Below are 9,016 nucleotides of genomic sequence, written 5' to 3'. Positions count from 1 at the left end.
ATGTGACTGACAGACTAAATGCTTCCTCCCTCAGATTGGTTACAACATATTGTCCTATCACAGTTTTCTCTCCTTCATTCAAAGCGAACGATCCAAGTAACAGACAGAAATAATAAAGAATAAAGGGCAACAAAGGCAAAGAACTCATGAGATGATACTCTATGGTAAACTTTATGTACTTAGGAATTAATACTAACTCATTATTAGCAAAGAATAAACATCTTTACATCAAGAGTAGTTTTTCCTTTAATAAAAAAAGGTGGAATGTGTATAATGGACAAGGGATAATCAAAATTTGCCATATGAGGCTAGTAAGACAATCCTAACAATTCACAATCATTATTCACTGGTCCATTAATCACAGGACAATACACACAAATGAAACTTACCTGGCCAGGCACAGTGGCTCATGCCTGTAATCCCAGCACTTTGGGAGGCCGAGGCGGGCAAATCATGAGGTCAGGAGTTCAAGATCAGCCTAGCCCATGTGGCGAAACCGTCTCTACTAAAAATACAAAGAATTAGCTGGACGTAGTGGCGGGCGCCTGTAGTCCCAGCCACTCGGGAGGCTGAGGCAGGAGAATCGCTTAAACCCAGGAGGCGGAGGTTGCAGTGAGCCGAGACTGCACCACTGCACTCCAACCCGGGCAAGAGTGAGACTCCATCTCAAAAAAAAAAAAAGAAATTAAAAAATTAAACTTACGTACATATTAGAAAAACATCAAAATTCAACCATGAATCCAGCACATTATCAAATGAATAGACAAAAATTCTACCAACAAACTTAAGAAAATACCATTATCTACGAAATTCAAGTATTACTGCTTAAAGAGCATTTACAGAACTCTCACCTCAAGGTTTCCCTGCAAAACAAGGTGAAATGCATACTCAAGACTCTTTAAGAATGAGCCACTGATACAAACAATATACTTGTAACTTGTGTAACATTTCATACATTTTTTTTCAAGCACTGCACGTTAATTAATTTGCATCAGGCCTTCCAAATTAGAAAAGTTTCACTTGGCCGGGCGCGGTGGCTCAAGCCTGTAATCCCAGCACTTTGGGAGGCCGAGAGGGGCGGATCACGAGGTCAGGAGATCGAGACTAGCCTGGCTAACACGGTGAAACCCCGTCTCTATTAAAAACATACAAAAAACTAGCCGGGCGAGGTGGCGGGCGCCTGTAGTCCCAGCTACTGGGGAGGCTGAGGCAGGAGAATGGCGTAGACCTGGGAGGCGGAGCTTGCAGTGAGCTGAGATCCGGCCACTGCACTCCAGCCTGGGCGACAGAGCGAGACTCCGTCTCAAAAAAAAAAAAAAAAAAAAAAAAAAAAGAAAAGTTTCACTTATAGAACTTCTTTCCAGTGGGAGTTTTCACATGACTTTTCAAGTAAATGTTAAAACTGAAAATATTAATATTCTTGCAGTTTCTAAACTATTAGAGTTTTAATCCTGTGTACATTCTTGTATTTACAAGGTCCAGCCAGCTACAGTGTGCATTTTCATATGTCCTTGAGTGGCTACAAGAGAAATGAAACATTCCCACATTCTGAACATTCATAGGGTTTTTCTCAGGAATGAGCTGATGTCTTCAAATGGAACTAACACAACTGAAGGCCTTACCACAAATTTAAATTCAAAAGGCTATTCTCCACTCTGAGTCCTCCCAAATCTTCAAAAACAGGAAAATCTGAAGGCTTGACCACATTTCCTACATTCTTAAGGTTTCTCTGCAGTGTGAGCTCTTTCATGTTTATGAGGGAATGGGAAAGAGTAAATGTTTTACCACATTTCTTACATTCAAGGGGCTTTATTTATTTATTTCTTTGAGATGGAGTCTCACTCTGTCGCCAGACTGGAGTGCAGTGGCACAATCTCGGCTCACTGCAACCTCCGCCTCCTGGGTTCAAGTGATTCTCCTGCCTCAGTCTCCTGAGTAGTTGGGATTACAAGCATATGCTACCACACCCAGCTAATTTATTTTTAGTAGAGACGAGGTTTCATCATGTTGGCCAGGATGGTCTCGATCTCCTGACCTCGTGATCGGCATGCACAGGGCTTCCCCCCAACCCCCCTGTGGCTTTTTATGTCCTTGAAAAAGAACTAAGACAACTGAAATGTGCCACCATGCCCAGCTCTTTTTTTTTTTTTTTTTTTGAGACGGAGTCTCACTCTGTCACCCAGGCTGGAGTGCAGTGGTGCTCACTGCAAGCTCCGCCTCCCAGGTTCATGCCATTCTCCTGCCTTAGCTTCCCGAGTAGCTGGCGTGAGCCACCGCGCCTGGCATTATTTTTTTTGTAGACACAGGGTTTCACCATGTTGCCCAGGTTGTTTCACATTGTTTTAATCCAGGCTGGTTATGAATTCCTGGGCTCAAGCAATACACACACCTTGGCCTCCCAAAGTGCTGGGATTATAGGCTGAGTCACTGCACCCAGCCTCTATATCATGACTTATTTCATAGTGAGTAAGGTGACTGGAACCAGTGTAAGCTTTACCGCATCTCTTACATTCATAAGGTTTTTCTCCAGTATGAATTCTTTCATGGAGGTGAAGGCAACCGGGGCAACTGAAGGCTTGGTCACATTGTTTACGTTCATAGGGTTTTTCTCCCGTATGAGTACTTCTATGGTTACAATGGGAACTCAAATGACTAAAGGCTTTGCCACATTGTTTACATTCATAGGGTCTCTCTCCAGTATGAATGCTTCCGTGGTAATGAAGGGAAGTGGAACAGCTGAAGGCTTTATCACATTTGGTACATTTATAGGGTCTTTCCCAAGTGTGAGTCCTTTCACGCATCTTAAAAGAACAAGAAAATCTGAATGTTTTCCCACATTCCTTACATTCGTAGGGTTTCTCTCCAGTGTGAGTTCGTTCATGTATTAGACAAGAACCAGAAACAGTGAACGCTTTACCACATTGTTTACATTTATAGGGTTTTTCTCCTGTGTGAGTTCTCTGATGTCTTTCAACTGAATTGAGAAAATAAAAACCTTTCCCACATATCGTACATTTATAACTGGATTTCCACTGTGCATTATCATGTGTCTTCTAACACCTGGAACAGAAATGAAGAATTTCCCACATTGTTCACATTTATATTGCTTCTCTCCATATGGTTTGTATGCTGAGTGAGCTAGGATGTGCCTATTAAGGAGGGAATGACGTACAAAGACTTTTCCACAAATACTGCATTCACATTGTTTTAATTCAGTAGAAATGTTCTCATTCAGATCAAGATTTGGAATTTGGCTGACAACTTGTCCATACTGACTACCTTCTTTGCTTTCACACAGTCTCTGTACCATATGATCTCTGTAAAAAAATGACAAGCACATTATTATTGGTTGGTTTAATAACTTTCTACTTATTAATAGGTCTTGGACTTACACTGCTACCAATACCAGGGAAAATGCATTTTTTTGTTTTGTTTCGTTTTGCCATGACTGAATTATTTGAAAGTAAATGGGTTACTACTGAAAACACAGATACCACCTGCATGACTATGACCAAAATAGTAACATTCATATACACAATTTTGTAGTACTATTTTCAAGAAAACTGTTTTCCACACACTGACTGCTACACTGAAGTATGTTACATTTTGGATGAAGTTTTTCTAAAAAGAAATAAATTTAAAGTGACTCTTACTTGTTTTGATTGCTTGTTTTTAAGTTCATGACATGCTAAGATTCCTTTAGAGGACTTTCTTTCCTCTTCTCAGTGCAAATTATCTTATATCTTTCCCAGGTTTTTCAAAGTGATTTTCAATATTCTGGTCTTTCCATTTGTTTCCTAAAATGCAGACCCACAAAATTATCATGAATTATTACAAACTTTAGAAACATTACTAGATTTAATGTTCATTGTACACAGTGCCCATGCCTGATTTCTTCACCAAATCATTCCCTTGCCACATTCCAAATCACAAATGGCACTGATGATAGGGAAATACTTCTGTAATTAAGTGAAATGTGTTGCCATTCTTACCTACAGAAGCCAGGTTCCTGCAGGTTTCCTGCATCACTTCTCTGTAGAGAATCTTCTGAGAAGAATCTAGCAAAGCCCATTTCTCGTGGGTAAAGTTCACAGCCACATCCTCAAAAGCCACGGAGTCCTAGAACATTCCACACATGTGGATAGAAGGATGGGTGGGACTGACAGCACTGGGAATCTATACTCAATTCATAAGCTGTTTACATGATTCTAAAATTTCCAAGCATTTATTCTATGACTTGATTGTCACAACTCTTACTCTGTTCACACATACTCCCTCCCACACAGCAGTACTAATGCTACAATTGAACTATTCAAAAAGGCAACAGCAAAGTAGAAACGCCCATCTCATTAGAGAATCCAGGGAGTAAGATGTGCTGCTAGGAGTTACCTTTTAACTTCACTTTGTACATTTCTAGTATCTGTCATAATAAAGTCCTACCTGATGTGCATAAGTGAGTTAATATTATCATTCCCAAGACTACTTATTCTTAAAAATGCCTGCTCACAAAGTTCAATCTTTGTTTGTATTAGTAACTTACATTTTGAAAGGGATTCCACCAACCTAAGTAATAATAATGACTCACTGCATCTAAATGGCTTATGCAATATATTTGCCAAAACTTTCTGCTGAAGGTCTATTATTTTGTGTCACTGCAGTGGTGCTTAGAGAACCAGACACCAAAACACAGTCTGAACACTAAGTGTTCAATGAGTTTCCCTGGTAGACAATATTTTACAAGTGCTGTCACTTGTTAACTGGGGAGGTGAGCCTATTCCATGTGATTACACCAAGAGACAGTAGGCTTATTAAATGCAATTGAGTAGTAAATAAAACCAATAATTGATATTTAACAATACTAATACAACAATTTTTAAAATTTCTACTGCACAATGTCAAGGCAGAAAGGAATAAGAGGAAATATGACACGTTTTTTAAAATGACATTAATGTCACCACTTCCAGATGCTATTCCTATGAAATCACATGAATTCCCAAATCAGGTTTTTTTAGGCAAGAAAAACTACTTTTCCATACGTAGTAAAAATGACAAATGTCTAATGATTTTCAGTCATCTAAGAAGAGTGATGGCTTGTCTAACATACTTCTAAGATTTTCAAACGAAAATATTCAGGACAGCACAGTATTAGCAAAGAGATAAGCAAGCAGACCAAGGGCAAAAAAAGTCTTAAAGACCGAGCATTTATATGGAAAGTTGATGAATGATAGAGTAGGCACTGTAGAATAGAAAAAGAAATCACATGCACTTTAAAATATAAGGCAAACCAGGCTGGCATCTACTTGGGAAAATGCATTGCATTCTTCTCTATTCCATGAACCATAATCAACTTATTATATATTCAAATATGAAAGATAAAACCAGAACACTTTCAGAAGTCACAGGAAGAATTTTTTTTTACAAAAGATTAGGCAGAATTTTTTTTACATAAGAAAAAAGTGATAAAGGAACAGACAAACTGAAACATGTTAAAATTTAGGGAATAAAAAGAAAATACAGTGTGCCGGGCGTGGTGGCTCACGCCTGTAATCCCAGCACCTTGGGAGGCTGAGGCGGGCGATCACCTGAGGTCAGGAGGTTAAGACCAGCCTGGCCAACATGGCAAAACCCGGTCTTTTTTGTTGTTTGATTGTTTGTTTGTTTTTTGAGATGGAGTCTTGCACTGTCGCTTGGGCTGGAGTGCAGTGGCAAGATCTTGGCTCACTGCAACCTCCACCTCCCGGGTTCAAGCAATTCTCTTGCCTCAGCCTCCCGAGCAGCTGGGATTACAGGTGCCTGCCACCATGCTCAGCTAAATTTTTTGTATTTTTAGTAGAGACAGGGTTTCACCATGTTGGTCAGGCTGCTCTGGAACTCCTGACCTTGTGATTCGCCCACCTTGGCCTCCCAAAGTGCTGGGATTATAGGCATGAGCCACCGTGCCAGGCCTAAAACCCCGTGTTTAGTAAAAATACAAAAATTAGCTGGGTGTCGTAGTGGGTGCCTATAATCCCAGTTACTCGGGAGGCTGACACAGGAGAATCACTTGAACCCAGGAGGCGGAGGCTGCAGTAAGCAGAGATGGCGCCATTGCACTCCAGCGGGGCTACAGAGCAAGACAGTGTCTCCAAAAACACAAAAAACAACAACAAAAAAACCCTCAGATATCCAGATAAGAGGATACAGATGTGTCCACTGTCATAAATTCTTCACCATGCTACAAGAGGGGAACTGACATTTTGGTGAAACTTTGTAACTCATCAATTTATCTATCACACTTCTATTTCACCAGTAGCATTTACAAAGCTAAGTCCTACAATTCCATTTGAAATTACCCTTAAAAAGAACAGATCTTTAAAACTTACTACACTCACTCTGGGGAAGAAATAAATACGAATTTTTAGCAAATAAAATACATCAGTTTACCTCGCCTCTTCGGAAATAGTATTTTTATCTTTCAAGCTGTACTGACAAAATGTATCTTACAGTCAATGAAAAACTGAAACTCAAATAAGCGGACAAGCCGTTTCAAGGTAACAAACTCAGGCAGAGGCAGTGCTGACTCCAACACAGACCTTTCTAAGTGTCACAGCAGGCCATTCTATCCCTAGGGACACCCATCCTGTTCAGTACAGTACTCAGTGACCACCTAGGAGGCACTGGCACTGCTCTTTGTCCTCCTATGTGCCTGAAGTGCATTTTAATATTCAGGTTCTTGCACATCCTCTCTGGGGCGGGTTTTCCTTTGGGACAGTCTTTCTCTCTTCATAAGTCTGAGACAATCTAGAGAGCAGAAATCATTTCTGCCTTTTCCTCTCAATATCAGCATCCCACTGGCAGACCATCAATGTGTCTCCAAGGAATAAAAACTCGGGCTGGAGAAACAATTTTAATGACCCAACTTTAATGACATTACATTGTATTGTCCATTAATTTTAATGTCCTAAAATTTTAATGACCCTAAGGGGTCACCATTTTAGATGAAACTATACCAGGAGATTTCTCTAAGGCTAAGAGCATCCAGCTGCTCCCCTGTGAGACTCTACCAACTACCTCAGGCTGTCCTTGGAGATGACATGACCCCCGGGGCTGATACTCACTAGACCTTCCAATAGACATGGCCACTGTGGGTATCCTGGGTCATCCCTAGACAGTTCTAAAACGCCAGGACTAGGAAAAGACAGGAGGGTGGCTGAGGACACAACACCCTGTAAAGTTTTCACGGGGGGACCTCAACCTAAAGACATGTTGGTAATATGTACACTTAGGAAAGATGAAAACAAGAGAGGCACAAAGATTTTTTTTTACAGTAGAGTGTCAGATGATTTATTCTCCGCTTTCCTCTTACGTAAAATGTTTGGAAACAGAAAAATATTTTGGCCAAGGTGGCTCACGCCTGTACTCCCAGCGCTTTAGGAGGCCAAGGGGGGCGATCACTTAAGGTCAGGAGTTCAAAACCAACCTAGCCAACATGGCGAAACGCTGTCTCTACTAAAAATACAAAAATTAGCTGGACGTGGTGGCGGGCGCCTATAAGCCCAGCCACTTGGGAGGCTGAGGGAGGAGAATCGCTTGAACCCGGGAGTCAAAGGTTGCAGTGAGCTGAGTGAGACTGCACCATTGCACTCCAGCCTGGCGACAGAGCAAGACTCGGTCTCAAAAAAAAAAAAAAAAAAAAAAAAAAAACCATATATATATACACACACACACACACATATATATGTATATGTATATATGTATGGCTTGCTTCCTCATTAACCTTATCAAAGCCTCTCATTGACGCCACTCCTGTGGACCCCAAACCACAAACCATGACTGCGGTACCCGGTTTATGAATCGCTGTTTGCTCAAACATGCCGTTTAACGTTTTAACAAAGCCTTAGGTTAATTTTAGGGGGAGAAAGGTGGGACTGGAAGCTCCATGAACCACAGCTCCTCCCACGCTGGAACCATGCACACCGAGTCTGGGCTCTCTCGGATCACCCTCCGGTGGTCACCGCACTACCTGGGTGGGGGAGGCGCGGGGTTCCCGAAGAGGGCTCCGGCCGGCGGAAGTGGCGCCCACAGGTGCAGACAGGACGCAGGGGTCCCGCTGCCCGCCCCGCCCGGCCCTGCACAGAAGGTGACTGAGGCCCGGCTGCGCCGCGGCGGCTGCGTCCGCAGGTTCCGCAGCCCATGGCTGGTTCCAGCAGGTTTCAACCAGCCCTCTTCCCCACTTAGGGAAGCCAGGCGCAGTCCACTCACCATTCCTCGGCTTCCCGGGTGTCCTGGCCTCAGCTAGGGATGTGCCAATACCCGCAGGTCACAGGGTGGCAGAGGCTGCTGCAGAGCCACCTGGGCCTCCCAGAGCCAAGAAATAGCAGCGGAGACTAACAGAAAAAGCCTACTGTGGCGAAGGCGAGACAAAGCGCCCGCCAGCCAGATCCCGGAAGCCGCCCTCTCCTTTCCGGCGGGGCGCCTGATTGAACGGTCCCCACCCCAGCGCCCCTGATTGTATGGGGCTTCAGGCCCCGCCCCCTCAGGCCCTGAGTGACAGGAGATTGGGATCTCACCTGAGGCTGGATGAGGCCAGAATGACCTTTTTGGCCTAGCGGTTTCTAGCGGGTGCGTCCTTCCTGCGCTGGGATCTGACCCTGCAAGGAGGACATTCACATTTAACCTTGTATACAAGGTTATAGCTATTTGTGCATAATATATATATAAAATTGCAAGCAATATAATGACAATTCTGTAACTGCCCAGTGGGTTCACCTTGCCCACTACCTAGACAGAGCCGATTTCTCAAGACGGGGGAATAGCAATAGAGAAAGAGTAATTCACGCAGTCGGCTGTGCGGGAGAACGGAATATTATATTATATTATATTATATTATATTATATTATATTATATTTTATTTATTTTATTTTTTTTTATTTTTATTTTATTTTTCTGAAACAGAGTCTTGCTCTGTCGCCCAGGCTGGAGTGCAGCCTCGGAGTTTTATGGTTATTCAAATCAGTCTCCCTGAGCCAGGGTTGGG

At 42.6% G+C, this 9,016-nt stretch overlaps 1 pseudogene; it reads right to left on the bottom strand.

The window, feature by feature from the left end:
- Positions 1-2,372: 2,372 nt before the first annotated feature.
- On the bottom strand, positions 2,373-8,244 carry LOC112626765 (annotated as a pseudogene).
- Positions 8,245-9,016: the final 772 nt, after the last annotated feature.

The sequence above is a fragment of the Theropithecus gelada genome, chromosome 6 (assembly GCF_003255815.1).
Source record: "Theropithecus gelada isolate Dixy chromosome 6, Tgel_1.0, whole genome shotgun sequence".
NCBI lineage: Eukaryota > Metazoa > Chordata > Mammalia > Primates > Cercopithecidae > Theropithecus > Theropithecus gelada.
This window is presented reverse-complemented; position numbering and strand designations above follow the sequence as displayed.